We start from the raw sequence: 27,125 nt of genomic DNA on the forward strand, positions 1-27,125 counted from the left end.
TCAGCTATACATATACATATATCCCCATATCCCCTCCCTCTTGCATCTCCCTCCCTCCCACCCTCCCTATCCCACCCCTCTAGGTGGTCACAAAGCACCGAGCTGATCTCCCTGTGCTATGTGGCTGCTTCCCACTAGCTAGCTATCTTACATTTGGTAGTGTATATAAGTCCATGCCACTCTCTCACTTCGCCCCAGCTTACCCTTCCCCCTCCCCGTGTCCTCAGGTCCATTCTCTACATCTGCATCTTTATTCCTGTCCTGACCCTAGGTTCTTCAGGACTTTTTTGGTTTTTTTAGATCCCATATATATGTGTTAGCAATATGGTATTTGTTTTTCTCTTTCTGACTTACCTCACTCTGTATGACAGACACTGGGTCCATCCACCTCACTACAAATAACTCAATTTCGTTTCTTCTTATGGCTGAGTAATATTCCATTGTATATATGTGCCACATCTTCTTTATCCATTCATCTGTCGATGGACACTTAGGTTGCTTCCGTGTCCTGGCTATTGTAAATAGAGCTGCAGTGAATATTGTGGTACATGACTCTTTTTGAATTATGGTTTTCTCAGGGTATATGCCCAGTAGTGGGATTGCTGGGTCATATGGTAGTTCTATTTTTAGCTTTTTAAGGAACCTCCATACTGTTCTCCATAGTGGCTGTATCAATTTACATTCCCGCCAACAGTGCAGGAGGGTTCCCTTTGCTCCACCCCCGCTCCAGCATTTATTGTTTGTAGATTTTTTGATGATGGCCATTCTGACCGGTGTGAGGTGATACCTCATTGTAGTTTTGATTTGCATTTCTCTAATGATTAGTGATGTTGAGCATTCTTTCATGTGTTTCTTGGCAATCTGTATATCTTCTTTGGAGAAATGTCTACTTAGGACATCTGCCCATTTTTGGACTGGGTTGTTTGTTTATTTGATATGGAGCTGCATGTGCTGCTTATAAATTTTGGAGATTAATCCTTGGTCAGTTGCTTCATTTGCAAATATTTGCTCCCATTCTGAGGGTGGTCTTTTCGTCTTGTTTATGGTCTCCTTTGCTGTGCCAAAGCTTTTAAGTCTCATTAGGTCCCATTTGTTTATTTTTGTTTTTTCTTTCCATTTCTCTAGGAGGTGGATCAAAAAGGATCTTGCTGTGCTTTATTTCATAGAGTGTTCTGCCTATGTTTTCCTCTAAGAGTTTTATACTGTCTGGCCTTACATTTAGGCCTTTAATCCATTTTGAACTTATTTTTGTGTATGGTGTTAGGGAGTGTTCTAATTTCATTCTTTTACCTGTACCTGTCCAGTTTTCCCAGCACCACTTATCGAAGAGGCTGTCCTTTCTCCACTGTACATTCCTGCCTCCTTTACCAAAAATAAGGTGACCATATGTGCGTGGGTTTACCCTTGGTCTTTCTATCCTGTTCCATTGATCTATCTTTCTGTTTTTGTGCCAGTACCATACTGTCTTGATGACTGTAGCTTCGTAGAATAGTCTGAAGTCAGGGAGCCTGATTCCTCCAGCTCCGTTTTTCTTTCTCAAGATTGCTTTGGCTATTCGGGTTCTTTTGTGTTTCCCTACAAATTGTGAAATTTTTTGTTTTAGTTCTCTGAAAAATGCCATTGGGAGTTTGATAGGGATTGCACTGAATCTGCAGACTGCTTTGGATAGTAGAGTCATTTTCACAATGTTGATTCTTCCAATCCAAGAATATGGGATAGCCATTCTTTAAAACAGTATGGAGATTCCTCAAAATATTAAAAATAGAACTACCTGATGATCCAGCAATCTCATTTGGGGGTATACATCCAAAGGAAATGAAATCAGTATATTGAGATATACTCACGCCAACGTTCACTGCAGCATTATTCACAATAGCCAAGATATGGAAACAAATTAAGTATGTGTTCGGAGATGAACAGATGAAGAAAATATGAGGTACACACACACACACACACACACACACACACACAAATATTACTCAGCCTTGAAAGAGAAGAAAATCCTGCCTTTAACATGGATGAATCTGGAGGGCATCATGCTAAGTGAAATAATCCAGATGCAGAAAAACAAATACTGCATGATTTCACTTATATGTTGAATCTAAAAGAGTCAAACTCCTTGAAGCAGAGAATAGTAGTAGGAGAGTAGGTTGTCAGAGGCTGGGGGGAGGGGGAGATGGGAAGGTTGTTGGTCAAGGGGTACTAATTTTCAGTCAGTTAAGATGAATAAATTCTGGAGATCTAATGTATACCACAGTGAATATAGTTAACAATACTGTATGTTTGAAATTTTCTGAGAGGGTAGATCTTAAGTGTTCTCAATACCCACAACAAAAGATGGTAACTATCTGAGGTGATGAATATGTTAATTAGCTTGACTGTGGTGATTGTTTCACTATGTATATGGTTATCAGATTATCAAGTTGTATACCTTAAAAATATGACATTTTAAATTGTCAATTATACCTCACTAAAGCGGGGGAAAAAAGATTAATAAATTTCAAAAGACTGAATAGAGAAAAACTCTGTACATGAAGATTCATAGCAACATTATTCATAAGAACAAAAAAGTGGAAAAACCCAAATGCTCATCAACAGACGAATGGATAAGTTACATATGGTATATCTACATAATTGATTAGTATTTGGCAATAAAAAGAAATGAAGTACATATACATGCTTCACCATGGATGAAACTTGAGAACAGTATGCTAAAGGAAAGAAGCCAGTCAAAAATGACCACATTTTCTATGATTCCATTCATATAAAATGTCCAGAATAGGTAAATCTAAAGAGACAGAAGGTAGATTAGTGGCTATCAAGGGCTGAGGTGGCTGGGGGATGGACGAGGTGACTGCTAATGGGTATGGCGTTCCTCTGAGGTTCATGACTATGTGTCAAAACTGATTGTTTTGATGGTTGCATAATTCTGTTAACACACTAAAATCCATTAAATTGTACACTTTGAATGAGTGAATTGTTAATGTGTAAATTATCTCTCAGTAAAGCTGTTATTTTAAAAAGGAAGAATCTACATCAGTGTGCAGCAGAGGAGACGAGCTAGAAAGAATAGAGTCCAGAAGAATACGGCCGTCTGTCCTCCAGTAGCTGAAGGAGACTGGTTCCAGGACCCCCGCAGATACCAAAATCCGTGGCTGCTCAAGTCCTTTATATGAAATGGTGTAGTACAGTCGGCCCTCTATGTCTTTGGGTTCTGCATCCATGGACTCAACCAACTGCAGATGGAAAATATTTGGAAAAAGAAAATTCCAAAAAATCCCCAAAGGCAAAACATGAATTTGCGGCGCGCTGGCAAGTATTTACATAGCATTTACTTTGCAGGAGGTATTATAAGTAATCTAGAGATGATTTAAAGTATACAGGAATGTACACTGGTTATACGTAAATACTGCACCATTTTATATAAGGGACTTGGACATCTGTGGATTTTGGTATCCGAGGGGAGTCCTGGAACTAATCCCAGGTGGATACCAAGGTACCACTGTGAAATGTTTCTCCTTCGTGAAATCAGGAACGATACTTTATCCTTTGATATCTTTCCCTATACCAAATATTAGTGCCTTATTACAGGAAATAATTTGTGCCTCTCCTGATAGTTTAAAGCTGAGTTCCAATGACGTAATTCTTTAACTCCTAAAACTCCTAAAACTTTTGGTTTGTCATTATTCTAGTACGCTTCCAATTATAAGTTATAGTGGCTGTTTTGTTTCTTTTATTAAAGTTGTACGTACTTTACACAACACATCATCTTGGTTGTGGTTTCTTTTGCAAGTCTGGAAATAATATAAATTTTCACTGTCATGCTCTTTCCATTTAATTATTTAAGTAATAAGAGCTTTCTTGATAGTTCAGCAAGAACAAACTTTATATCTTTCCATAGTAGAAATTAAAGGCAAAAAGAGATGAAAGTTCAGAGAGGCTGAACAGAAAAAAGATGTGAAAGAGCTATACACTGACAACTAAAAAATATTGCTCAGATAAATGAAAGAATACATACATAAATGAAGAGATGTACCTTTGTCATGGGTCAGGAAACTCAATATTGTTAAGCTGTCAATTATCTCAAAACTTATTTGTAGATGCCATAAAATCCTAATCAAAATCCCCACAGGTTTTTTTTAAGACATTGATTCTAAAATTCCTATAGAAATTCAAAAGACCTACAAGAGTCAAGACAACTTTGTAAAAGAATAAAGAAGTTGGAGGACGAATACAGCCTAATTTTAAACTTACTGTAAAATATAATCAACACAGAGCAGAACTGGTGTAAAGACAGAAGATTCAATGAAACTGAAACGCGTGTCTAGAAATGGACCCACAAAAATAGGGACAACTTACACTCACAAAGCGACAAAAGTAATTCAGTGGAGAAAAGCTCCTCTTTCCCATAAAATTCTGGAACTACTGGATATCCACAGGCAAAAAATAAAACTAAAAATAATAACTTTGATCCATATCATTCATCACCTAAAAAGTTAAATTGAAACAGATGACAGATCTCAATGGAAAAGCTAAGATTATACAAATTTTAGCAGAATGAAAAAAGTCTTCATGACCTATGAATAGGCAGTTTTCTTATATACAACACAAAATGACAATCCATAAAAGAACACACTGATATACTGGGCTTCATCAAATGTAAACACTGCCCTTAGAAAGACGGTGTGAAGACAATGGAAAGACAAACCACAGATGGAGAAAAAGATTTACAAATCATATTGCATCCAGAATACACAAAGAATCCTCAAAACAAGAGATGTCAAGCAGAACAATTTTAAGAAGTGCAAAAGTTTGAACAGATTCTTCACCAAAGGATCGATATGAATGGCAAATAAGCACAGGAACAGATGTTCAACACCAGTGGTCCTTAGGGAAATGCAAATTAAAACCACAATGAGATGCCACTACACACCTATTAGAGCAGCCACAACGAAAATGACTAACCTTACCGAGTGTTAGGGAGTATGTAGACAGAGCGCCATTCTCATATACAACTAGAAGGAATATTAATTAGTACAACCACTTTGGAAAAGTTTGGTGGTGGTCTAAAACATAAAACATCATCTGCTCCCACCATGCCACTCATAGCTAAAGTTTACCCAAGTGAAATGAAAATATGTACATGGACATACAAAACCAGGAACACAAATATTTGTGGCAGCTCTATTCTTAATAGCCTCAAACTGTAAACAACCCAAATGTCCATCAAAAGGTGAATGGATAAATAAATGGCACTATGTCCATACAACAGAACAGTATCTACAACAGAAAGGAATGTGCTTTCACCCACCGCCCATCCTGGGAGAAATGCAGGCTTCACAGGGCGCCTGCGTTGACCCACCTCCGGGAAGAACCTGGCTGCAGCTGGCTACACGGTCTCCTAGCAACCGGAGAGGCCGGAACAGCAAACTATTGAAGCGGTGGTCCCCCCCCAAAGGCCAGGGGAACCATAGCGGACAAGAAGTGGCTGCTAGGACCGGGGCCACTGGAACCGATGCCCCTGGACGTGACCTGCAAGCCCTGGTACAAAGACAAGTTACTCTCCAAGTGTTTTGCAAAGCACAAGAACGTGCTCCCGAAGTTCCCCACCTCCCTGGACAGCCGGCGGTGGATATTTGTGAAAGAGCTGCTGGACGACTTCCGGAAGGGTTGCCCACCTTGTGAAGATCTGATCACTCGCAGCCCTAAGGAGGGCTTCCTCCCCTGGATTGTTCACAGAGTTCCCCAGCATGCCCCCAAAAAGGGTCAGAAAAAGCTGCCCGAGGAAGCAAACCCGTTTTCCACGCTCTCGCCAGCCCAGCTAGCACAGAAGGCATTCGTGGAGAACATCGAACCCCAGCTAACCAAGCACCCCTTGGCTCTCTACCCGAATCTGGAGGAAAATCTACCTGCAGACCTCTTATTAAAGGTGCTGGAAGTGCTCGATCCTGACGGGAAGCTGGAGGACACATGGGCTTATTGTCAGGGCCCCAGGAAAAGAACGAAGTCCCCCACAAAGCTTCGTAAAAAACGTCCTGGCAAGGTCTACCTGGAACCTCCAAAGAAGGCTCCTGTGTCACATCCAGCCACTTTGCATCACGAAGACAAGAAGTCAAGCAGAAAGGATTCACTCACTGATCCTCCTGTTCACAGAGCAGTACCGAAAGCAATTCGTAAATCCTTCAAATGGGCTGCTGCTTTTGGAAACTTGGGCATTGATGAAGAGCTCATCACGAAACTGTGTGAGGTTGGCTGTGAGTGGCCACCAGCCCAGGATACAGTCTACATGAGGAAAGTAACCCAGGTCCCTTCAAAGGTAAAGTACAGCATCGGGATAGAGAAAATGGAGAAGATAAAAATTACCCGGAGAGGAAGGAAACTGGGAGAGGAAACCCCAGAAACCACAGAATCCTTAAAAACCCAACTCGGTGGAGATGAGGTATGGTGCATTGTACCTGAAGCCCAAGTTGTGGAAAAAGCTAGTAAATGACGAACCTTCAATTGACCCCAACGTCTTACTTGAAGATGGGAGTTTTAGAAAGGAGCTTCCTGAACACGACACTCTTGAAGATCTTTATGGAACAAATAGCATTTAAAGGTTTCATTCTAAGCAAGGGCTACAGGATACCAGACATCCTTGAGAGGCTGGTCCTCAGGAAGGGATGGAAATATGATTCTGTTAAGACTCCTATACACAAAGTAATAAAAATCAGCCAAAATGGAGATGATGCACGGGAAGATGTTTAGACAGTTTTCTATTTACTACTTACTTGGCTATTTCTCTCTCTCATTTTAATACCAATCAGAATTCATGGTGAGTGTCCTTCCCACCATGTATGTACAACTTTGATTCTACATCTCTTCATTTAACACCTAATCCTTATAAATATTTCTCAGTGACCTTCTGCTTGGGTTCATCAATATTACATACATTTTATCAGTTATGAAATCAATATTCACATATACTCTTCTCACATTTTATCATGTGAATACTACATTGTTGTATCAATTATTTGTAAAAATAAGACCATTAAAAAAAGAATTACTTTTTAAAAGTATGATCTAGTTAGGTCAGCTACAAAATGGGATACATTTCAAAATAACTGTGCTGAGAAAAAGGAGTCAGAGAGTTCTACTTGTATTAAAATTATAATGAATTAATTATGACATTTACTTTCTTAAGCAAAACTTGAAATCGGTAGCCAAAATAATGTGTAGCCCCATTTAATAATGAAATGGTTATCCCCCTTATTAGCATCGCATCAAGCCCCCAAAACAGATTGAAAACTATTTACCAAAATTATAGGTGAAACTTTACTTATGCTCTTTTGTCATGCTTCCCAACTGAACATACTTAAAATTTTTTACCATATTCATAAAAATTCACTGTGAAAGAGTCTTGCCATATCATATAACACAGGTGCAGAATAGCAGGGAGCTTCAAGTTCTTGGCAAATCTAGTGTGCAGAATAGGTCTGCACGAGCAAAACTACACAGCACCATCAAATCTCCACACATATCTATTCAAGTAAGATTAATCTTTGCATTCCATGAATAGCGACTTAAAACGCACTCATAAATGTAAAATAAGAAATCAAGCAACTTCTTTACATTTCCAAAAGAACAGGTAAAATTGTCTGGGACAGGAAAGTTGTAGCTAGAAAGATTTGCAGCACAGATTTGCAGCACACTTCTGTTTCCAGTAATGAAGGAATTTATCTGTAAATGGAAGTATGTGTATATACTTCACCCTCGTGAGAAAGGAACACAGCCATCAGGTTGTAGTATTCACCAACATCCTCACTGCAATCAACTACTCCCTTTTCACTCACTTCCGCACTTTCACTGAGGTTACTTAGTGTCTGAATCCCTGACTTGCTCCCTGTGACTACTCTCATCCACGTTCTTGATTTAAATATTCACAAAGACGATCCATTCAAATCCTGGCACTAGCTCCATTCGTCTGGTCCTCATCTCACTAGAGACACCAGTCCCTACAGTCAGACTCTAGACTTTGTTCTGGGCAATAATTACACCAACTTCACATCTCAATTTCAGTTAGTTATTCCACCTTCCGATCCCTGCTTTTTACCTACTTGATCACCCCTTTTCATATTCCCAAACCTCCAATCCTTCAATTCCAACACGTTTCCAATCCAGTGACCCTGACCACTCTTTCAGCATTCATCGTGCCTTGCTTTCAGCTCCTTACTTTCCCAGCTTAGACTCCACCGTCCTCTCCTATCCTTTCTTTGAGTCTACTTTTAACTCCTTTGCCTCTCTCTCTCGCTCTTATATTCTTCTGAGAAAACCCCAGTCCTGGTTAAATCTTAATCTCTGCCATTCTTGTACTTGCACCCAAACAGTTAAATATGGCTAGAGAAAAACACATACCACACTGACTGCTTACATATGGCATGAATCCTACAAGAGCCTTCAACGCTAGCTGAAAGTTCTGCCCCATTTCCCTCATCAATATATTTTCCCATTTTCCAATGATCATCTTATTTCTGTCATCGATTGTCCAACACCCTGTTTCCATTTCTCCTTCTCAAAGCATTGCTTTGTACATCACGGATAAAATAAAAAAATTTAGAAGAGAACCGTCTTTTTCTCCCATCACCACATCTACCAGGCCAGTGACATCTGTACCCATATTCTCTATCCCCACGGAGATAAAGGATGAACTCTTTCTTCTACTGAGGCAAAGCCTTTCCTTTGTGCACTGGATCCCAGCACTTTGCCAAATTAAATATTTGTGAACACAGCCTGAAGGGGTTAGTGCACCACGGCTAGCAGGGAGGGAGTCCGGGAGAAGTCTGGAGCTGCCGAAGAGGCAAGAGACTTTTCCTTCCCTCTTTGTTTCCTGGTGCGCTAGGAGAGGGGATTAAGAGCGCTGCTTAAAGGAGCTCCAGAGACGGGCGCAAGCCGCGGCTAACAGCGCAGGACCCAGAGACGGGCATGAGACGCTAAGGCTGCTGCTGCCACCACCAAGAAGCCTGTGTGTGAGCACAGGTCACTATCCACACCTCCCCTCCCGGGAGCCTGTGCAGCCCGCCACTGCCAGGGTCCCGGGATCCAGGGACAACTTACCCGGGAGAACGCACGGCGCGCCTCAGGCTGGTGCAACGTCACGCCGGCCTCTGCCGCCGCAGGCTCGCCCCGCACTCCGTACCCCTCCCTGCCCCCCGCCTGAGTGAGCCAGAGCCCCCGAATCAGCTGCTCCTTTAACCCCGTCCTCCCTGAGCAAAGAACAGACGCCCTCAGGCGACCTACACGCAGAGGCGGGGCCAAATCCGAAGCTGAACCCCGGGAGCTGCGCGAACAAAGAAGAGAAAGGGAAAGCTCTCCCAGCAGCCTCAGGAGCAGCTGATTAAATCTCCACAATCAACTCGATATATCCTGCATCTGTAGAATACCTGAATAGACAACGAATCATCCCAAATTGAGGAGGTGGACTTTGAGAGCAAGATTTATTATTTTTTCCCCTTCTCCTCTTTTTCTGACTGTGTTTGTGTATGCTTCTGTGGGAGATTTTGTGTGCATAGCTTTGCTTTCACCATTTGTCCTAGGGTTCTATCCGTCCGTTTGGTTTTTTTTCTCTTTTTAAAAAATAATTTTCTTAATAATTATTTTTTATTTTAATAACTTTATTTTACCTTATTTTATTTTACTTTATCCTCTTTCTTTCTTGCTTGCTCCTTCCTTTCTTCCTTTCTTTCTTTTTCCTTCCTCCCTCCCTCCTTCCCTCCCTCCCTCTCTCTCTCTTTCTTTCTTTCTTCCTTCTTTTTCTCCCTTTTATTCTGAGCCGTGTGGATGAAAGGCTCTTGGTGTTGCAGCCAGGTGTCAGGGCTGTGCCTCTGAGGTGGGAGAGCCAACTTCAGGACACTGGTCCACGAGAGACCTCCCAGCTCCACATAATATCAAATGGCAAAAATCTCCCAGAGATCTCCATCTCAACACCAGCACCCACCGTCCCTCAACAACCAGCAAGCTACAGTGCTGGACACCCTATGCCAAACAACTAGCAAGACAGGAACGCAACCCCACCCATTAGCAGAGAGGCTGCCTAAAATCATAATAAGTCCACAGACTCCCCAAAACACACCACCAGATGTGGACCTGCCCACCAGAAAGATCCAGCCTCATCCACCAGAACACAGGCACTAGTCCCCTCCACCAGGAAGCCTACACAACCCACTGAACCAACTTTAGCCACTGGGGACAGACACCAAAAACAGTGGGAACTACGAACCTGCAGGCTGCAAAAAGGAGACCACAAACACAGTAAGATAAGCAAAATGAGAAGACAGCAAAACACACAGCAGATGAAGGAGCAAGATAAAAACCCACCAGACCTAACAAATGAAGAGGAAACAGGCAGTCTACCTGAAAAAGAATTCAGAATAATGATCGTAAAGATGATCCAAAATCTTGGAAATAGAGAAAATACAAGAAACATTTAACAAGGACCTAGAAGAAGTAAAGATGAAACAAGCAACGATGAACAACACAATAAATGAACTTAAAAATACTCTAGAAGGGATCAATAGCAGAAAAACTGAGGCAGAAGAACGGATAAGTGACCTGGAAGATAAAATAGTGCAAATAACTACTGCAGAGCAGAAGAAAGAAAAATGAATGAAAAGAACTGAGGACAGTCTCAGAGACCTCTGGGACAACATTAAACGCACCAACATTCGAATTATAGGGGTTCCGGAAGAAGAGAAAACGAAAGGGACTGAGAAAATATTAGAAGAGATTATAGTTGAAAAATTCTCTAATATGGGAACAGAAATAGTTAAGTCCAGGAAGCACAGAGAGTCCCATACAGGATAAATCCAAGGAGAAACACACCAAGACACATATTAATAAAACTGTCAAAAATAAATTACAAAGAAAACATATTAAAAGCAGCAAGGGAAAAACAACAAATAACACAAAAGGGAATCCCCATAAGGTCAACAGTGGATCTTTCAGCAGAAACGCTGTAAGCAGAAGTTACTGGTAGGACATATTTAAAGTGATGAAGGAGAAAAACCTACAACCAAGATTACTCTACCCAGCAAGGATCACATTCAGATATGATGGAGAAATTAAAACCTTTACAGACAAGCAAAAGCTGAGAGATTTCACCACCACCAAACTAGCTTTACAACAAATGCGAAGGGAACTTCTCTAGGCAAGAAACACAAGACAAGGAAAACACCTACAATAACAAACCCAAAACAATTAAGAAAATGGGAATAGGAACATACATATCGAGAATTACCTTAAATGTAAATGGATTAAATGCTCCCACCAAAAGACTCAGACTGGCTGAATGGATACAAAAACAAGACCCATATATATGCTGTCTACAAGCGCCCCACTTCAGACCTAGAGACACATACAGACTGAAAGTAAGGGGATGGAAAAAGATATTATGCAAATGGAAACCAAAAGAAAGCTGGAGTAGCAATTCTCACATCAGACAAAATAGACTTTAAAATAAAGACTATTAGAAGAGACAAAGAAGGACACTATATAATGATCAAGGGACTGATCCAAGAAGAAGATATAACAATTCTAAATATTTATGCACCCAACGTAGGAGCACCTCAATACATTAGGCAAATACTAACAGTCATAAAAGGGGAAATTGATAGTAACACATTCATAGTAGGGGACTTTAACACCCCACTTTCACCAATGGGCAGATCATCCAGAATGAAAATAAATAAGGAAATACAAGCTTTAAATGATACATTAAACAAGATGGACTTAATTGATATTAATAGGACATTCCATCCAAAAACAACAGAATACATATTTTTCTCAAGTGCTCATGGAACATTCTCCAGGATAGATCATATCTTGGGTCACAAATCAGGGCCTTGGTAAATTTAAGAAAATTGAAATTGTATCAAGTATCTTTTCCAACCACAACGCTATGAGACTAGCTATCTATTACAGGAAAGTATCTGTAAAAATCTACAAACACATGGAGGCAAAACAATACACTACTTAGTAACGAAGTGATCACTGAAGAAATCAAAGAGGACATCAAAAAATACCCAGAAGCAAATGACAATGGAGACACGACGACCCAAAACCTGTGGGTTGCAGCAAAAGCAGTTCTAAGAGAGAAGTTTACAGCAATGCAATCCTACCTTAAGAAACAGGAAACATCTTGAACAAACAACCTAACCTTGCACCTAAAGCAATTAGAGAAAAAAGAACAAAAAAACCTCAAACTTAGCAGAAGGAAAGAATCATAAAGATCAGATCAGAAATAAATGAAAAAGAAATGAAGGAAACGATAGCAAAGATCAATAAAACTAAAAGCTGGTTCTTTGAGAAGATTAACAAAATTGATAAACCATTAGCCAGACTCATCAAGAAAAAAGGGGAGAAGACTCAAATCAACAGAATTAGAAATGAAAAAGGAGAAGTAACAACTGACACTGCAGAAATACAAAAAATCATGAGAGATTACTGCAAGCAACTCTATGCCAATATACTGGATAACGTGGAAGAAATGGACAAATTCTTAGAAATGCACAACCTGCCAAGACTGAATCAGGAAGAAATAGAAAATATGAACAAACCAATCACAATCACAAGCACTAAAAGTGAAACTGTGATTAAAAATCTCCCAGGAAACAAAAGCCCAGGAACAGATGGCTTCACAGGTGAATTCATCAAACATTTAGAGAAGAGCTAACACCTATCCTTCTCAAACTCTTCCAAATGTAGCAGAGGGAGGAACACTCCCAAACTCCTTCTAGGAGGCCACAGTCACCCTGACACCAAAACCAGACGAGGATGTCACAAAGAAAGAAAACTACAGGCCAATATCACTGATGAACATACATGCAAAAATCCTCAACAAAATACTAGCAAACAGAATCCAACAGCACATGAAAAGGATCATACACCATGATCAAGTGGGGTTTATTCCAGGAATGCAAGGATTCTTCTATATATGCAAATCAATCAACATAATACACCATATTAACAAACTGAAGGAGAAAAACCATATGATCACCTCAATAGATGCAGAGAAAGCTTTTGACAAAATTCAACACCCATTTATGATAAAAAACCCTGCAGAGGGCTTCCCTGGTGGCGCAGTGGTTGAGAGTCCGCCTGCCGATGCAGGGGACGCGGGTTCGTGCCCCGGTCCGGGAAGACCCCACATGCCGCGGAGCAGCTGGCCCCGTGAGCCATGGCCGCTGAGCCTGCGCGTTGTGTTCCGCAACGGGAGAGGCCACAACAGTGAGAGGCCCGTGTACCGCAAAAAAAAAAAAAAAAAAAAAAAACCCTGCAGAAACTATGCACAGAGGGAACTTTCCTCAACATAATAAAGGCCATGTATAACAAACCCACAGCCAACATCATCCTCAATACTGAAAAACTGAAAGCATTTCCACTAAGATCAGGAACAAGACAAGGTTGCCCACTCTCAACACTCTTATTCAACATAGTTTTGGAAGTTTTAGCCACAGCAATCAGAGAAGAAAAGGAAATAAAAGGAATCCTAATCACAAAAGAAGAAGTAAAGCTGTCCCTGTTTGCAGATGACATGATACTATACATAGAGAATCCTAAAGATGTTACCAGAAAACTACTAGAGCTAATCAATGAATTTGGTAAAGCAGCAGGATACAAAATTAATGCACAGAAATCTCTGGCATTCCTATACACTAATGATGAAAAATCTGAAAGTGAAATCAAGAAAACACTCCCATTTACCACTGCAACAAAAAGAATAAAATATCTAGGAATAAATCTACCTAAGCAGACAAAAGACCTGTATGCAGAAAATTATAAGACACTAAAGAAAGAAATTAAAGATGATACAAACAGATGCAGAGATATAGCACGTTCTTGGATTGGAAGAATCAACGTTGTGAAAATGACTCTACCACCCAAAGCAATCCACAGATTCAATGCAATCCCTATCAAACTACCACTGGCATTTTTCACAGAACTAGAACAAAAAATTTCACAATTTGTATGGAAACAAAAAAGACCCCAAATAGCCAAAGCAATCTTCAGAACGAAAAACGGACCTGGAGGAATCAGGCGCCCTGACTTCGGAGTATACAACGAAGCTACAGTAATCAAGACAGTACGGTACTGCCACAAAAACAGAAATATAGACCAATGGAACACGATAGAAAGCCCAGAGATAAACCCACACACATATGGTCACCTTATCTTTGATAAAGGAGGCAGGAATGTACAGTGGAGAAAGGACAGCCTCTTCAATAAGTGGTGCTGGGAAAACGCGACAGGTATATGTAAAAGTATGAGATTAGAACACTCCCTGACACCATACACAAAAATAAATTCAAGATGGATTAAAGACCTAAATGTAAGGCCAGAAACTATCAAACTCTTAGAGGAAAACAGAGGCAGAACACTCTATGACATACATCACAACGAGATCCTTTTGGACCCACCTCCTAGAGAAATGGAAATAAAAACAAAAACAAACAAATGGGACCTAACGAAACTTCAAAGCTTTTGCACAGCAAAGGAAACCATAAACAAGACCAAAAGACAACCCTCAGAATGGGAGAAAATATTTGCAAATGAAGCAACTGACAAAGGATTAACCTCCAAAATTTATAAGCAGCTCATGCAGCTCAATATCAAAAAAACAAACAATCCAATCCAAAAATGGGAAGAAGACCTAAACAGACATTTCTCCAAAGAAGATATACAGATTGCCAAGAAACACATGAAAGAATGTTCAATATCATTAATTATTAGAGAAATGCAAATCAAAATTACAATGAGATATCATCTCACACCGGTCAGAATGGGAGAAAAGGGAACACTCTTGCACTGCTGGCGGGAATGTGAATTGGTACAGCCACTATGGAGAACAGTATGGAGCTTCCTTAAGAAACTACAAATAGAACTACCATATGACCCAGCAATCCCACTCCTGGGCATATACCCTGAGAAAACCATAATTCAAAAAGAGTCATGTACCAAAATGTTCACTGCAGCTCTATTTACAATAGCCAGGAGATGGAAACAATCTAAGTGTCCATCATCGGATGAATGGATAAAAAAGATGAGGCACATATATACAATGGTATATTACCCATAAAAAGAAACGAAATTGAGCTATTTGTAATGAGGTGAATGGACCTAGAGTTTGTCATACAGAGCGAAGTAAGTCAGAAAGAGAAAGACAAATACCGTATGCTAACACATATATATGGAATTTAAGGAAAAAAATGTCATGAAGATCCTTGGGGTAAGACAGGAATAAAGACACAGACCTACTAAAGAATGGACTTGAGGATATGGAGAGTGGGAAGGGTAAGCTGTGACAAAGCGAGAGAGAGGCATGGACATATATACACTACAAAACCTAAGGTAGATAGCTAGTGGGACGCAGCCGCATAGCACAGGGAGATCAGCTCGGTTCTTTGTGACCGCCTGGAGGGGTGGGATAGGGAGGGTGGCAGGGAGGGAGACGCAAGAGAGAAGAGATATGGGAATATGTGTATATGTATAACTGATTCACATTGTTATAAAGCAGAAACCAACACACCATTATAAAGCAATTATACTCCAATAAAGATGTAAAAAAAAGAAGCATTCAGATTTATTAAAACTAATTTAGAATAGTAATAAAAAAGATGTGGCACATATATATATACAATGGAATATTAATCAGCCATAAAAAGAAACGAAACTGAGTTATCTGTAGTGAGGTGGATGGACCTAGAGTCGGTCATACAGAGTGAAGTAAGTCAGAAAGAGAAAGACAAATACCGTATGCTAACACATATATATGGAATCTAAGAAAAAAAAATTTCATCAAGAACCTAGGTGTAAGACGGGAATAAAGACACAGACCTACTAGAGAATGGACTCGAGGATATGGGGAGGGGGAAGGGCAAGTTATGAGAAAGTGAGAGAGTGGCATGGACATATATACACTACGACATGTAAGACAGCTAGGTAATGGGAAGCAGCTGCATAGCACAGGGAGATCAGCTTGGTGCTTTGTGACCACCTAGAGGGGTGAGATAGGGAGGGTGGGAGGGAGGGAGACGCAAGAGGCAAGAGATAGGTGGATATATGTATATGCATAACTGATTCACCTTGTTATAAAGGAGAAACTAACACACCATTGTACAGTAATTATACTCCAATAAACATGTAAAAAAAAGTGAATCAGCTATATGTATACATATATTCCCATATCCCCTCCCTCTTGCATCTCCCTCCCACCCTCCCTATCCCACCCCTCTAGCTGTGACCCCCCCCCCAATTTTTATCTTCAGTGGTGAACTCCAGATCTGTATAATCAGTTTCCCATATGACTCCTCTACTAGCATGTATAATAGGAATTTAAAATAAAGCATTATCTTCCACATATAAGCAATATCATATATTTCTCTTTCTGTTTGAGTTACATCACTTAGTATGATAATCTCTACTTCCATCCATGTTGCTGAAAATGGCATTATTTCATTCTTTTTTACGGCAGAGTAATATTCCATTGTGTGTGTGTGTGTGTGTGTGTGTGTGTGTGTGTGTGTATTCATTCCACATCTTTTTACCACTTACATGTGAAATCTAAAATATGACACAAATTAACTTATTTACAAAACGAAGTAGACTGACAGGCATAGAAAGCAAATTTATGGCTACCAAAGGGGATAGGTGGGGGTAGGGATTAATTAGGAGTTAGGGATGAACAGATATACACTACTAAAAGTAAAAAATACATAAACAACAAGGACCTACGGTATAGCACAGGCAACTATATTCAATATCTTGTAGTAACCTATAATGGAAAAGAATCTGAAAAAGAATATATGTATGTATAACTGAGTCACTTTGCTGTACACCTAAAACTAACACAACATTGTACATCAACTACACTTCAATGAAAGAAAGAAAGAAAAGGCATTATCACAAGAACACATAAATTCCTACTTCTAAATTTGCTCTTCTTGCCATATTCCCCATTTTGGTAAATGGCATCACCGCTCGGCCAATTGCTCAGGCTAGCCTTGACTTCTCTAATTCCATGCTGAAGTTGGATATAACTTCACGATATATTCCCAAAGGGAGCGCTTCTCACCATCTCTACCCTTACTGCTCTTCTCTGAGCCACCATATCTTGCCACACAATAGCAAGGGCCTCTTACCTTGCTTTCCGACTGCAATTCTTTTCACACTCTACAATATTTTCCACACAGTAAACCAGAGTCACCTTTTAAACATCAACGTCAGGTCCCATTCCTCCCCAATTACAATGCTCAGAAGGCTCCCCATTACACTTGGAAGAAAATCTAAAGTCTCCATTGAGAATGAGAAATACCCCATTTCAGAGCTTTTTGAATCTGCTCTTCCTTCTGTCTGCAATGTTCTTTTCCTAGATGTTCATACGGTTCGCTTTATTCAGGTATCGCTCAAATGTCGCAACTCTGGAGAGTCCTTCTCAGACTACCACACCCCAATTATCACCGTCTATCACTCTCTACCACCTTCCCCTGCTTTATCTTTAAATGTATCTCTACGAGATGTGGTATGTATATCTATGTTTATGTCTGTATTTCCTCTCTTCTCTAGGCTTAACCCTCTGTGAAAACAGAGACATTTTAAATTAGCCTCTAAGTTCTCACTACATAGAAAATGCAGAGCACAAAGTAGATGCTCAATAACTATTTGCTGAATGAATTAATAGAGGAGACGCTTTTCTAAATGATAGGATTGATTAAGAGTCTACAATTTCTCCCTCACATTTTAACAATGAAAACCCGTTCTACCCTCATCTTCTGTTCCCATAATGTGAAACAATCCCTACCAGAAGTGGTCTCTTCCTCTTCAAAAGGTCTCATTCGTTTTCCTTCTTTTTACTGATCAAATACAATTTATCAGAGTTTCTTGTATTATAATACATGCCTTTCTCAGAGTTTCCACTGCAGTCACACCCACAACAAGGGCTACGTGTCATTTCCTTTGTATGTAAGGTTAATACTATATGTCCCAGTCAATGTGCTCATTATCTACTTTACCCCATTGGATTCTAACACAAATCACCCCCTCTTAAATAACAGGCCCTCAAATACTCAACTGCATGAATGAATGAGTTTATCTCTGAAATAAATAAATCAGGTACATCAAACTGTAGTGTGAAATGACTCCATGGGCAGTAGTTCAGTAGAAGAGCTGTGATGTGCACGACAGGTAAGAAAGGAGATTTCAGTCTCCCATTTAACCCAAAGTAGAATCAATTATCTACAGTTTCCTCAATTCTAAAAGTGCATTCAAGAATATGTACAAGTCATAGAAATAGCAACCCATTTATAGTCAGAAGACACACACTAGAATATCTTCTTTTCCATATTTTGGTTATGTGACCTTGTACTTCAAGAAGCATGTCTCCTCATCTATACAATGGAGGCTATATTAGCAAACTCAGACTTTGCTGAAAATTAAAGGATTACTTTATATAAGTGCCTAATACCGCCAACATCACAGAACAGATACTCAGCATACATTTGGGAAAGAGGAGGGAGTAAGGAAGAAGGGTCCTAAAAAGGTACCCAGGAAAGAAGCCAAGAAGAAAAAAAAAAACAACACTTTTTGATGGTGTTTACCCAGGGTGATAGCCTTCAACTAAACCTCACTCAATCCTAGCTTTTGCTTAAGATGAAAATGTGCACTTGCAAAATAAGAGTCACTAATAAGGCCTCCTATCGCTTATCGGTGAAAATAAAAGTTTCCTTGGAGAAATTATATGGGTTCCTTCACTGCAGCAATTACCCACATTGGTATTAGTTGTCATACAGGTATAAACAGACGCAAACAGAAGTTAGACTTCTTAACACCAGGGAGACTTCAAAATCCATAGTTTTTCGAAGAAGAAGAAATTAGGGAGAGCCTGATGTATAACTGTGTTAGTGTAGCTACTTAAAGTTTTCAAAATGCCCATCCACAATCTTTGGGGGGCTTTTTGTTTGTTTTGAGGTTTATAACACAGAGAAACCCCAAAGACTTATTATCTCCATTTTATAACTGAGAAAACTCCAGGTAACTGTATTATCTAAGGTCAAGTGTGAGGTCAAAGTCTTCTAGTTGTGTGTATTATTTCCACACTGACACTCAGCAGTACCATGGACAATGAAATATTCACCTTGAAACCTCGGACCCCAACCACTGAAAGTAGAGGAAGAACATTCCCAGCACCAGGGCCTCTAGGAAAGGAAACATAAAGACGGAGTTGCATTTTCTGCAACCAGTTGTACCCTGCTCTTCCATCTCGCCTGTTACAGCCACCACAGCTGTGTCAGTTGTGTGGCAGGAGCAGGGATATATTAGATTCAACTCTGGAAGGATGCAAAAATCACAAACCCAGTAGAATTGGATATCATGGCCAGCGATACCCATGTCATGCTCTCCTGACCTCTTACCATTTAAGCAGAGGATAAGGATGTTGTTCTCTTTTCAATGTATCATTAGAGCAACTAAAGAATCTTCAGTATGTATGATAAAAACCAGGCCTTTGAGTAAGGAAAATATTTATAGCACCATTTGTAATATTTATAGCATACCCAACAAATCTTTGCATTGTGAGGAAGAAACTGATAGCACATGGAAGAACTGAAAGATAATGAAATAGCTACTCTTATAGTTCACTAGTTTACATAATGGGAAATCTGCTCAGCCATCCAGGGGGCTGTATGCTGGGCTCCTAAGCCAGGCGAGTCTGTGCACGGGGTTCCAAGATTTTGCAGAGTCACTGTTTGGGTTCCTGGCTGAGCAAGCCTAGAGGCTGCGCTCTGCAGTTGGATGGGGCTGCTGGCTTGCGACCCTGCCTAAGCAGGGATAGAGGACGAGTTCCATGGCTGGGCCTGACTGCTGGCTGGGGACCCGATCTGGCTAGAGCTGCCCCCGTGCTCCCTGGCCAGATGAGATTACTGGCTCCACACCACAGGTGGAAGGAACTGCTGGCTGTGCTCTCTGATTGGGCACCACTGCCGTCAGGTACACAGTCCATCACAATCTCCATGCTGGAAGCCGGAAGCCCTGCCCCCGCCCCCTTTATTTCAAGCTGATACCAGGTGGTTGAGCTCTCCCTTTTCTCCCAGTGTTCCTCGAGAAGGATGGATGTGGACCTCATGGGAAGCTCCCCAGGATGGAACCCGGATGCTCACGCTGGGGTCTCTTTGCTCCACTGGAGAAACCTCTTGGTGCGGCTGCGTGCTGGCCTGCAGGAAGGGCTACGTGGTCAAAGTGAAGCTGCCTTGTGGTCCACAGGGGGGTCCTTCGGCCTCACTTCTGGCTCCTGGGATTTTTTTTTTTTCTTTTTCCCCACAGAGGCCTTCTTGTCTGTGGAGAGTTGCTAGTTTGTATTTCCTTGAGGAACACTAAAGCCGGGAACCTCTGATTCCACCATCTTGCTGATTTCACACCCCTCTTCCCCAATCGGACCTTCTTTCTAGCATGTGGGGAAAGTAACTAACTTCTAAAAATCACTCAGCGGACTTCCCTGGTGGTGCAGTGGTTAAGACTCTACGCTTCCACTGCAGGGGATGCGGGTTCGATCACTGGTCAGGGAAGTGAGATCCCACACGTGCCGTGTGGTGTGGCCAAAAAAAGACTATAAAATTTAAAAAAACCCTCAAATCTACTATACATTGCATATTTGCATTCTTTCCTTCGTATCCTTAAATAAAAACATATTCAGCTTTGTGAGCTATCATATTTTTCATAATACACTACAGAATACCAGTACCAGTATTTAATGGATCTGGATTCAATAGACTAAAGGTCTATACTCTTGAAGTAATTTTAAGTGATATCTATTACTTTACTACTACACTAAAATAATTTAAAATAAAAGCATTAAAATTAAGATCTACTACTCTTTGCACCATTATTATTATTACACCCCAAGTAGAGAAAGCTCTGCAATAGAAATAAATAGACATGATCTAATGTCCCTGACCTTAGGAAGTTTGCAATTTCCTTAGAATGAAAAGACAGATACACTTGAAATTAAACACCAGCTCAGGGCTATAATATTACAAATGTCTAAAGGCTATATAAATTTATATTTTTCATAAGCTACTTTTTGAAGATTAATTCCTCTTTCTCACACTCATCTTTGGGATTTATTAATTCCAAAAGCTATTCATAGTTTGGAACTGCATTACCTGCTAACCTTTCCACCAGAAATAACCTAAAGCAGATTTCAGTGACTAGCTAAGAAAGAAAAAGAACCAAATAAGAGGGAAGGAGAAAAGCATTATATTAGCCTTCTGGGATTTTAACAGAAGAGTCTAAAATTTAACAATTAAGGTGAGCTTTCTTTTTATGTTGGGGGTAGGAGTTTATTAATTAATTCATTTATTTTTGCTGTGTTGGGTCTTCGTTTCTGTGCGAGGGCTTTCTCTAACTGTGCCAAGCGGGGGCCACTCTTCATCGCCGTGCGCGGGCCTCTCACCATCGCGGCCTCTCTTGTTGCGGAGCACGGGCTCCAGACACGCAGGCACGCTAGTTGTGGCTCACGGGCCTAGTTGCTCCGCGGCCTGTGGGATCCTCCCAGACCAGGGCTCGAACCCGTGTCCCCTGCATTAGCAGGCAGATTCTCAAGCACTGAGCCACCAGGGAAGCCCCAGGGTGAGCTTTTATAGAGTGAGTAGACTACTTTCGCAGGGTCAGTCTAGTTCCGATATGCTTACTGAAATAAGTTAGAGGGAGGCACATACTGTATGCTAGTACTTATAAATGGTATCCAAAAAAAAAAAATCACATATACAGAGAAGAGATTGGTGGTTGCCAGAGGTGGGGATGGGCAGTGGGGGAAATGGGTGAAGGTGGTCAAAAGGTAAAAATGTCCAATTATAAGTGCCAGGAATGTAATGTACAGCAATGGTGACTATATAGTTAACAATACTGTATCGCATTGTTGAAAGTTGCTAAGAGAGCAGATCTTAAAAATTCTCATCACAAGAGAAAAAATTTTATAACTATGTGAGATAATTAATGTTAACTAAATTTATTGTGGCAATCATTTTGTAATATATACACATATGAAATTATACACCTTGGACTAATACAATGTGATATGCTAATTATCACTCAATAAAATTTAAAAAGAATCTTGCCTTAAATAAACTTCAGGGCTTCCCTGGTGGCACAGTGGTTGAGAGTCCGCCTGCCGATGCAGGGCACAGGGGTTCGTGCCCTGGTCCAGGAGGATCCCACATGCCCCGGAGCGGCTGGGCCCGTGAGCCATGGCCGCTGAGCCTGCGCATCCGGAGCCTGTGCTCCGCAACGGGAGAGGCCACAACAGTGACAGGCCCTCGTACCGCAAGGGGAAAAAAAAAAAAAAAAAAAAACTTGAATTGCTAGACTGAGTAAAGCAGATTGCCCTCCTTAGTGTGGATAAGCTGAAGGCCTCAAAAGAACAAAAAGGCTGACCCTCCTTTGAGCAATAGGGAACGCCTCCTGTCTGACTGCCTTCGATCTGGGACATCAGTTTTTTTCTTGCCTTCAGACTTAAACTGACCCATCAGCTCCTCTGGCTTCTCTTTCTACTCAGGCTCTCCTGCGTCTCCAGCTTGTTGACTGCAGATCTTGGGTCTTGTCAGCCTCCTTAATTGCGCCAGCCAATTCTTACAATCAATCAATCAATCCTATTGGTTCTGTTTCTCTGCAGAACACTGACTAATACAAATACTGACCACAAACATTTCATTTTATGGTCCTATAATCACATTAAAAAAATACAATCTATCTGCTCTGAAGGTTTCTCACTCTGTCTTTCTACTTAGTTTACATTCTTCGTTAACAGAACACTGGATGAAAGGCTTTTGTTTATACATATGCATACTTCCTTTGTGGAAATTTGAGGTCCCAGTCCATGCTTGTTTGTTGATTTTCCCTTAGAAAAGGTAGTTTTTAAGTTTTAGGTTTCTCTTAGCGATAACATATATTCTACTGTTACCTACTTACCTAGGAAGTAATGCTGAGGTATAAAATATCTGAGAAACACCATCCATTATCACCCCTTAGTACGAATATAACCATTCAAGAGTATTATTATTTTAAGAACAGTTTAAGGAAAGAATCACACTAGGGCACTATTCAAATAAGAAATCACGTAAGTGATTAACTCAAAACGCTTGCACTTACATTCGTGAATAACATTTAAAAAGATTGGGCCAGAAGCTCAGTGCACTCTCCCTGCCTCACCTGTTGCAGAGGGGGCTGGGTGCTGAAGCTCAGGCTTCAGAGGTCAGGCCCAGAGACAGGACTGGGGTTGGCTAGGCAGAGACAGCCTGAAGAGGCTGGACTGTGGCAACTGAGGGTGTACTCCGAAGAAGCCAGGGCCTGCCAGAGAGGCAAGGTGCCATTACTGGGGGGCACACGAGAAGAGGGGTGGGACCACTATAAGAGCTTCTTTCCCTGTGAGCACTCCCAGGCAACGAGACACCAACTACAGGAGCTCCCAGGGCAGGAGCGAGTCACCAACGCCATTGTGGGCTCCAGAAGTGGGCACAGGATACCACCACAAGACCCACGGGCAGGTGCCAAGCGCTGCTCCTGCTGCCCTGGGACAGCGCAGAGAGCAGCTGCCCCTAGGAGACCCACAGGCAGGCGCCAAGCCCTACGCCTGATGTCCCGGGAGTGCATGGACCGCAGCCGACCCTAGGAGACCTGTGAGCAGGTGCCAAGCCCTGCCCCCGCCATCCTGGGAGCACACAAGGGCTGCTGCACCTGCATACCCCATATCAAGGGGAGAACTGCCAGCACACACGGAGGAAAGAGGCAGCAAGCACGCAAATTGAAAGCAGCCCCTCGATTCTGGAAAAGACGGCAGAGCAGAAGGACTTGAGCTCACCTCCTCTCATGCAAACACCACGACCACAGCTAACTGCTGAACAACCATTGACAAAAAGGACTGGAACCTATCAACAAAGATACCTTACATTCAAAGACAAAGAAGAAGCCACAACAAGACAGTAGGAGGGGCACTTTCGTGACATAATCAAATCCCATACCCACCAGGTATGGGTGACCCACAAACGGGAAAATAATTATATCACAGATGTTCTCCCACAAGAGTGAGAGTCCTGAGCCCCACGTCAGGCTCCCCAGCCTGAGGGTCTGGCATCGGGAGGAGGAACTCCCACAGCGTTTGCCTTCGAAGGCCAGCTGAGCTTGGGTGCAGGACTGGGGGAAACAGAGATGCCACTGCAGAAGGGTGCACACAAGGTTTCATATGCACTAGGACCCAGCACAAGGCAGTAACTCCATAAGAGCCTGGGCTGGACATACCTATGAGTCTTGGAGGATCACCTAGGGAGGTGGGGGTCAGCTGTGGCTCACTTGGAGGGGGGGCAAGGACACAGGTGGCAAAGGACCCACAGGATATTGATTGGTGTGAACTCTCACAGAGATCACCATTTTGGCATCAAGACCTGGCCCCACCCAACAGCCTACAGGCTCCAGTGCTGGAACGCCTCAGGCCAAGCAACCAGCAGCACAGGAACACAACCCTGCCCATCAGCAGACAGGCTGCCTAAAGTTGTCCTGAGCTCACAGCCCCCTCAAAACATACCCCTTGACACGGCCCTGCCCACCAGAGGGACAAGCTCCACCTACCAATGGGGAGGCACCAGTCCCTCCCAACCGGGAAGCCTGCACAAGCCTCAGGACCAACATGGCCCACGAGGGGGCAGACACCAGATGCAAGAGGAGCCATGATCCTGCAGCAGCAGAAAGGAGACCACGAATACAGAAAGTCGGACAAAATGAGACAGCAGAGAAATATGTGGAGGATGAAGGAACAAGATAAAAACCCACAATAGCAACTAAATGAAGTGGAGATAGGCGAACTACCTGAAAAAGAATTTAGAGTAATGACAGCAAAGACGATGCAAGGTCTCGGAAAAAGAATGGAGGCACCGATCGAGAAGATACAAGAGATGTTTAACAAAGAACTAGAAGATTTAAAGAACAAACCAACAGAGATGAAGAACACAATAACTAAAAAGGAAACCACATCAGAAGAAATCAGTAGCAGAATAATTGAGGCAGAAGAACGAATAAGTGAGCTTGAAGACAGAATGGTGGAAATCACTGCCATGGAACAGAATAAAGAAAACAGAATGAAGAGAAATGAGGACACTCTCAGAGACCTCTGGGACAACACTAAACGCACCAACATTTCCATTACAGGGGTCCCAGAAGGAGGATAGAGAGACAAAAGGGCTGAGAAAATATTTGAAGAGAATATAGCCCAAAACGTCCCTAACATGAGAAAGGAAACACACTCAAGCCCAGGAAGCGCAGGGAGTCCCGTGCAAGATAAGCACAAGGAGGAGCATGCTGAGACACATGTTCATCAAACTGACAAAAAGTAAATACAAAGAAAAAATATTAAAAGCAACAAGAGAAGAGCAACAAATAACATACAAGGGGATCCCCATAAAGTTATCTGCTAATTTTTCAGCAGGCCAGAAAGGAGTGGCACAATACATTTAAAGTGATACAAGGGGGAAACCTACAGCCAAGAATACTCTACCCAGCAAGACTCTCGTTCATACTCGACAGAGAAATCAAAAGCTTTACAGACAAGCAAATGCTAAGAGAATTCAGCACCACAAAACCAGCTTTACAAGAAATCCTAAAGGAACTTCTCTAGGAGGAGAAGAAAAGGCCACAACTAGAATCAAGAAAATTACGAATCGGAAAGCTCACCGGTAAAGGCAAACATAAAGTAAAGGTATGAAATCATCCACACACAAACGTGATATCAAAACCGGCAATCGTGAGAACAGGAGAGTACAAATGCAGGATACTGGAAATGCATTTGAAATTCAAAGACCGGCAACTGAAAACAACCTTATTTGTATATAGACTGCTATGTCAAAACCTCATGGTAACCACAAACTGAAAATCTGCAATAGATACAAACACAAAAAAGAATAAGGAACCCAAACACAACAGTAAAGTTAGTCATGCTTCAAAAGGATACATGCACCCCAATGTTCACTGCGGCACTATTTACAATAGCCAAGACATGGAAACAACCTAAATGTACATCAGCAGATGACTGGATAAGGAAGATGTGGTACATATATCTATGATGGAATACTACTCAGCCATTAAAAAGAATGAAATAATGCCACTTGCAGCAACATGGGTGACGCTGGGGATTATCATACTTCATACTTACTTCATAAGTGAAGTAAGTCAGACAGAGAAAGACAAATATCAGATGATGTCGCTTATATGCGGAATCTACAAAAAAGATACAAATGAACTTATGCATAAAGCAGAAACAGACTCACAGACCTAGAACACAAGCTTGTTGTTACCAAAGGGGAAAGGTGGGGCTCACGGATAAACTGGGAGTTTGGCGGTCACAGATATGTACACTACTATAGTTTAAAAAGATAAGCAACAAGGACCTACTGTATAGCACAGGGAACTCCACTCAATATTCTGCCTTAACCTAAATGGGAAAATAATTTGAAAAAAAATACGTGTCTGTACATGTATAACTGAATCACTTTGCTGTACACCTGAAACACAACATTGTAAATCAACTATACTCCAATAAAATTTTTAAAAATAAAAAAGAAATAAAAATAAAAAATTAACGCCAATACTTCCCAAACTCTTCCAAAAGAAATCAAAGAGGAGGGAACACTCGCAAACTCATTTTACGAGGCCAACATTACCCTGGTACAAAAGCCAGAAAAGGACACCACCAATAAAGAAAATTACAGGCCAATATACCTGATAGATACAGATTCAAAATTCTCAATAAAATACTATCAAACTCAACTCAGCAGCACATTAAAAAGACCATTCACCATGATCCAGTGGGATTTATCTTGAGATGCAGGGATGTTTCAACACACCCACATTAATCAGTGTGATACCTCACATTAATAGAATGAAAAATAAAAATCATATGATCAACTCAATAGATGCAGAAAAAGCATTTGATGAAATTCAACATCTGTTCATGATTTTAAAAAAAACTCTTAACACATTAGGTATTGAAAGAATTTACCTCAACTTAATAACATAACATGGTCATAATGTTGACAAGCCAACAGCTAATATAATAATAA

The sequence above is a fragment of the Lagenorhynchus albirostris genome, chromosome X (assembly GCF_949774975.1).
Source record: "Lagenorhynchus albirostris chromosome X, mLagAlb1.1, whole genome shotgun sequence".
Taxonomy (NCBI): Eukaryota; Metazoa; Chordata; class Mammalia; order Artiodactyla; family Delphinidae; genus Lagenorhynchus; species Lagenorhynchus albirostris.